The sequence below is a fragment of the Oreochromis aureus genome, linkage group 13, assembly GCF_013358895.1.
Source record: "Oreochromis aureus strain Israel breed Guangdong linkage group 13, ZZ_aureus, whole genome shotgun sequence".
NCBI lineage: Eukaryota > Metazoa > Chordata > Actinopteri > Cichliformes > Cichlidae > Oreochromis > Oreochromis aureus.
Genome location: NC_052954.1, coordinates 27,105,543 through 27,113,111, shown reverse-complemented (window position 1 = coordinate 27,113,111; position 7,569 = coordinate 27,105,543).

Sequence of the window (7,569 nt, the reverse complement as noted above, 5' to 3'; positions counted from 1 at the left end):
TCTCAACGGAGAAAACACAGGGCAAAGTCTTGATGGAAATGTTTCATTTCTTTTGCCTCCCAACAGATGCTAAACGAGCAGCACAGCACTCTCTCGATTTGCATCTTTAGTTGCTTTGTTGATTTGGTAACACATATTTGCATTTGGAAACAGCTCGAGTAATTTGACTGGGGACCCCCAATTTGCCTTTGAGGAGAAGTCTGTTCTACAAACATTGCTGCGTGTTGGCATTCCTTTCTTTTCCTTGCTGTTTGGTTTTTAGTGTGTTTGGGAGTGTGAGCTAGAAAAAGTGAGTACATTACTGAACATAACCAAGTCTTATAACTGAGCGAGAGCCTCGATCTGCCATACATATGAGCCTCTTCTACGTGTTATACTTTGTCAGATAGAGAAAGCAGAAAACAGTAGGCTCTGGATTTGGACAACTTTCTGCTCTATATTGGGATTTGTATTTGTGTGTGTTCTTCTCTTGTACACTTACAAAGACAGACACATAAAAGATAGATTAGGCACAGATCTCTAGTTTTGGTCTGTTCTCACATTTTTGATGGGCTACGTAAAGGTTCAGTTTCACTCCACTTGCTGAAATACAAAACGTAATCTATTAAATCTTGGTCATGGACACAAATTCCACATTTTTAGTCAATATGGACACAGAAAGCAGCTGCACTACAGCCTGATGACAGTCTGTGAAATAGTCATGACATTTTTGATTTGTGCTCATGGACACAAACTGGAAAATACCCATTGGGAAGCAAGAGATAATGCAGGTGCAATCACAGGAGGTTCACATAAGAGAGTAGAGTTTGAATCCCACACTAGACTAGTCTTATATTTCTTTGTTAGGTTTAGACACTAAAATTAGTATGTTAGGTTTGGAAAAACAAAAGTCATGGTTTGGTCATGTTTATGGAAAAAGTGTGCAGAAAAAAAATTATGAGGCCCTAAAAGACTACAAACACACAAGAAATGCCACTTATGTGTGTGTTTTCAAAATGATCCATCAGGTTTTTGTGTATTTTTATTTTGGCTGCATCCCTGCTGGTAATCATCAGACCTATGATGTTTCTGCCCAGGACATTTGGCTGGCGTATTAAATGCTGATTCAACACTGAGAACTGCTGCGAATACCAACCTTCCACCTTTGTTTACCCCAAACAAACTGCTATTCCTGCTACAGAGGCCACGTTCCATGTGTGCCCGAGACATTTTTCCACATTCAAACTGAATGTTTAGTGAAACACACGCAAAGGCTTTCGTGACCTGGATCTTCTGTGTGTGCTGTAGCTGTGCATAGATAACAAAACCAGCTCTTTGATTCACATTTTCAGCTTCTGTTTGCAGAAAACAAATGCAGTCAAAGCAAACAAGGACTTGCTTTGGTGGATGTGGGAAATCTCAGAACAGCTTGCATCATCTGAAATATAAGAATCACTCGTACAGCCATAACTGATTTGTAGTTTTTCATTCTTTGAGTTAAATTAAGTGTATTTTTATTTGGTTATATGTGCCAGTTTATTTGCATGTACACCGAGCAGAGTACCCCCAACGAGTCACCTCAACCGTGGTTTTCTCCATCAATACTATCAAAACAAGCCTGTCCTGTGTCACACATGACACCTTGACATATAAGGCCTGTTTACATGCTGCAAACTCCCCCACCACACTGCCACTCAACCGCCCACACGCAACCCACGCTAAAGGTTACCATGCTGGGATTTTAATCTACATGTGAAATGTGCTCTCCTACGCCTCTTCTTCTGTCTAGTCAGCAATCTGGCTATTGCCCTGCGACTCAGAGAGCCTTGCTTTATTGATTGAATGGGTTTTAGTTTGGAACACACACACTGGAAAACATCCATCCATCCACGTACACACATACTGGTGACTTTGTTGCAAGATGGAGGGAGGGAGAGGGATGAGTGTCAGGCCTCGCGTGATGGGCGAACATCAATCATTGCTTGTCAGCCTCGCCTTTTTTCTTCACCCCACTCTGCCCCCACCTCCTCTCACTTTTTTTCTGCTTCACTGATCAGCCTTTGTTTTGAATGGTGGTGCTGGTGTGTATGTGGGGAATGCAGTCTGGCCACACGGACAAGACGTGGGCAGCTTCCAGGTGTTATTATTCTCAGATGCCAATTAAATCTTGTGTCGTCTACTTTTGTACCTCCAGGTCATGACAAACACCATGCATTTTAATACGTTTGACATGTGATAGACATTAGCATTGTGAGCCCATTAAAGTTTACGTGTATGCGTAGGAGTCGCGCATCCATGCATTTCTGTTCCTCTGTGTTGAGTTCATTTGCACTGTGTTTGTGAACGCAAGAATTTCAAGCAAATATGAAGATCATTAGAGGTGTGTTATGAAAACCGGTCTTCAGAAGCAATTTTATTTTAATTTTAACAAATTGCAAAAAGGTAGCATACTACAAACTTAATCACATTTGACTTTTTTTATTGGTTCCTATTAGTGTCTCTGACCACAATTGATGCACCATTAAGATTGCATTCAGTTGTCTAAAAAGGGACATATTAAAACCTGGTTCCTCTTTACTGCACGATGATCACAGACATGATCTCCAGACACATTCATCCACTGAAGAATTCCAAAAGAATTTCCCACTGAAATCATCACTGTCTCCATGTGGGTGTGAAGTGTGCGCATCCACAGCTCTTTGCTGTAACTTAACAAACACCACCAGCTTTCAATCCCACAGAAATATAATTAAGAGGGCATGTCTTTGCAGATTTTATTTTATACTCAGATATCTGCTGTTTAAGAGGTTGCTTGCTTTGCCCAATGTAGAGTAGGCCACAGGGACATGATAACTTGTAAATCACATGAGTTGACTTACAGTCTTTAAATTCCCTAAGAGGAATTTTATTCCCAGAGTGGGGGTGATTTAATAATTCTGTGTTTATTACATCTTTCCAGGAGGTACATTTCCACATACACATCCCATTTGTTGTAAGCCATGTATTCTTGATTTGATATTATTTTATATGGAAGAGTACCGTAATTTAGTTTTTCCTTTTCTTCTCTGACTGTGCTACAAACGGTCGAGATGCAGGTTTTGACAAGAAAGAGCAGTGTGCAGCACAATAAGGACAGCTGATGTAAGCAGTAGAATCAGATATGTCTGTTCTACTGCACTGATTTTAATCTAAAACTGTCAATCATGGCTCTCTGGCTTATCATCTATTTTCACAAGCTACGTTAGGAAAAAAAGCCCTGATTGATCTTGATTAAAAAGATATTGAAAGGTAAATGACAGAAAACTACGCTTTTTTTCTGTGCTTGGAATGGCCTTGTATTGAAGCATATATAAGAACTGTACAATATGTTTTTTTAGTTTATTTGTAGAGGAACAAATAAGTTGCATGAAGACACCACAGCATTCATGGGCTTATAAAAACATAAACCTGAATAAAAAATTACCAAAAGACAGTACAAAATATAAATCGCTAATTTAAAACTCTTTTGTTTTTTTAATATAAAATGATCCTAGGTATTACTCAATGTGAGGTCAGGAATTCTGCATGTTGAAACCTAAAACTAAACAAACAAAAAAGCTGTTGGTCCAAATGAAGAATAATGTAAGGACACCCTAAATTTCCTATTGGATGCTCCATGTGTTAAAAACCCCCAATTATGACTATAACAACAAGGTCACTGGGCATACGAGGAGCCTGATTATGAAGGCATTTATAGATCAGTTATTTGCTTTATGGCTGTTTCTTTTCATTTGTCCATCTCTGTGTTGGTTGACTTTTCTGTGTGCTTCATGTTCAAATTTCAGAGAAACCGGAGGATAAGAAGACATCCGGAACTAATAGACTTTCCAAAGACTTGAGCTCAGAATATAACGATTTATGAATCGGCCAGGGACAAGTGCTTCATCTGTTTGTCAGGGAAACATATATTTCTTCTTTTCCCTTTTTGGAAAAATGGATTTGGCCCTCCACCAATCACTGGGAGTGTGTTCTCTTCATGTTGTGCCAAAAACTACAGCATGCTTCTCTTTCTCTGTTAGTCGCTCTCCCTCTATTTGTTATTATGCTTTGTGTTGTGTGGAGAAAGCCCCAGTGTGTCTTATTTGTTATGGGTGCCAGGGGCTGGGGGAGATGTGTTTTCAATTACCACTTGGTAGAATGACTGATGGTAAGACAATCAAGCACAGAACTTGAGCTCAGTGTGTATGTGCGCGTGCACATGTGTGTGTGTGTGTTCATCCACACGCAACAGCTACATTTGAATGTGTGCAAGCTTGCCCGTGCATGCTTCTTTGTGTACTTTTATGTGTGCATGAAGGCATGTGTGTTTCTATGAGATCTGCACTCTGATTTTTCTCATATTCTTTCATTCAACATTGTTGGGTCAGCAAGGAAATTGTCACCATTGTTAAAGAAATAATTGAATATAGCAGCCAAAAGCAATAGATTTTTTTTCTTTTTTTGCTAAAACATAATGACAGATTTCCATTGCTTAAAATTATTACTCTTATCTATTAAGTTTCAAAATGATCCTTGGGGATACCACCACATCATTTTTTACTTCTTTAGCTGTTTGCCAACATTTCCTCTTAAACCAAAATCAGACCACAACAATAAGAGGCATATGATACTAAAAGCAAAACCAATCCTGACCATGGTTGTCATGAAAAATATCTAGGAAGCATTGGTGGTCCAATACTGAGGATACTGTCCTCAGGAAACCAAAGCTGAAAAGACACAAGATACAACAGCCTGCCTTAAATGTACGTGTACTGAACAGTATAAAAAACAGAAAAGAGCAATTTTGTACCATTAACATAAATCGTCTTAACCATTACATCCAATCAAGTGCAATAAAGTAAAGTATTTGATCCCATTGAGGTTTCTTTTTTCACAATAACTGAACTGTCATTTATCTAGAAGCAGCAGCTCATTTGGCACAAAGGCCCACCTACTGGAAGTAGAAAGCCGCTTTGCTGTAGTTGTACTGCATATTTTTTATGCCTGTAGTTGTGGATAAATGCATGACAAAATCCTCAACTTTTCCTTCTATTTAATATTATTCCACAATTTTCAGTCATTTTTAAAAAAGTGTTTCAGGGGATAGATTTACACTCATAAGGTGTGTACCCTGAGTGTGGTCAGCAATGTGCCGAGATTCTTGCAATGAAGGTAGATGGAACATATTTTACCCTAAGTGAGGCTAACTACATGTTACCACATTACCATTTTACCACACATAAATATAACAGATCATAGCTCAAACTACACCTAGTACTAGCTAGAGGTAGCAGACAGGTCTGTTGAGACGTAACAGTAACATAACCTGACACTGTTTACTTGGAGATGCCCCCTGTGTGAACTTTGCCAGTCAAACACACTTAAGTAATGGCAGCAGGTACTGATGACAATGAAATAACACTGAAGAAAGAAAGTGTCTAATATTTAGCTTTTACAAAGTCCAACCTCACACATATGTTCCACAGCTAAACAATATACTTGGGAATAGAACAGTTTCTCTCATTCTGTTGTGTTTCTCAAAAACTGGGCTGATAGCATTTGCTAATGTAATGTTAACCCACAATGTATCACTCTGTGCTACATTAGTATGCTCTACATTCAAAAATATTTTAAAGTTTTTGTAGTGCATTCAGTATGAAGGGATGCTGCTCAACTGTAGAGCAAGTTGGGAAGATCAGGTGCACTTAGTGAGATAATCAACTGAATCACAATTGTGCAATTTTCTGTTTTTTTTATTTTCTACTAAAATGTACCAATTTCATCCTGTAAGATCCTTATGTAAACTGTGCATGCTTAAGCCCCTCAGCATGCCTTGGTTCAGATGCTTGGCTAAGTATGCTTTCATGCAGTACACTCCTACACTACATACTTACTTGTGTAGTACATAAATTTTGACAGTGTAGTGGTGTCTCAATCTGCACAACCTGCACATGATGAATTGTGCACTTACTGAGAATGATGTTTCTCAGTGTTTGGCTGTGTTGTCATGCTAGCTTCTGTCTTTTCTGGACATTTTCAACTTGCCATGTTTCTGTCCACACAGAAAATTTAGCATATATATTAACAAAAATTTAATGTGTGGATTTACCTAAAATGCTTAAAAAAATAAGGTTTAGCTAGTTAGATATCGTTGGTATGACTATTACTCCCTTTTGGAGACTGCTGGAGGCATTAAGTATATACTGTCCCACAGTCATTAACATAATAGAGGGTACAGGGGCATCCACACTTGGTGAAAAGACACCCCAAAATATCAGTGACACTCCGTGACTTCACGTGACGACAGACAAAAGAACCAGCAGTGATACAAAGTGGGAAAGATCCCTGGTTCAGTTCCAGCTGGAGACACAAATCCCATTTGCGGTTGTGCCAGGAAGCAAAAAATAGCGCAATAGCCAAACCAATTATGCAGTGCTACCCTGTGGGGAAACTCTGTGGCAAGGGAGTAGTTACTACTACTTAAATGTTGTTGAAATGGGAGCTTTACTGACTTCACGAAATTCCTCCTGGGTGTCAGTCTTTGAGATTCTTCGTCAAATTTGTTGCAGTGCTGCGTGTTCAGCTGCTAGTGAGGGGTGGGGACGTGTCCTCGCCTGTTTGCAGTGCTGCTGTGTGAACTGGATGAGGCCAGGATGGCACTGTTGGCATCAAGACTATTGCAAATAAGTTTCCAGTCTGATAGTAATTTTTAGTATCAATTAGTAATCGAGTATACATTTTTTGACAATCATACTTGGTATATACACTGCCTACAATACTTACAGTACTGAGAAAAATTAGTAATGTAGTGCTTTCAGAATTTTATAATCCAAACGTACCATATGTATTATTCTGGTGACATTCCTATTGGCGAACTATTAACAACTGGAGTCTGGAACGTCTGCTGTCTACAAAGTGATGCGCAATGTGAAGTGATGATCCCCTTTAAGTCTAGAAATATGGGATTTAAGACAAAGTGCTTGCTTTACATTTTATTATAGAGTTCAAAGTTCAAAGACAACCAGTTGCAATTCCAAGATGTGTAATACTTCTTGTCAGTGGTTTCTTAAAGTGTAAAGAATTTTGGAAGCAAAATTAGGGCATCACTAAAGAAAAAAAATCCAGATACAATATAAAATCTTCTTGTCCTTTTTTCCCAGCATGGCTATCCAAACAAAGTGGAACAGTACTGTTGAATAAAAGCACAAAACATGCATAGACACAGACATATGGGCACTCTCTCATATCAGCACACAGTGTGAAGAGAAAGGGTGTATTAGAAGTGCATTGTATATTTATGAGGCCATGTGGCATCACATTTAGTCCACATTCATTAAAATATTGAAGAGCTTTCTCTCCCCTCTCTGACTGACTTAAACTAACTCATCTACTCAAAACAAGAGCACAAGTTTTTTAGAGCGAAGATGGATAAAATGCCTCGATATAGCACCTATTTTAAATGAATTTAATAATAATTTATTTAGGGTTTTTTCAAAAGCAGATTAAAAAAAATGAACACACAAAACAAGTTCTGCTAACAGGTTTACTCAACAGTAAAATTCTCTTTGTGGG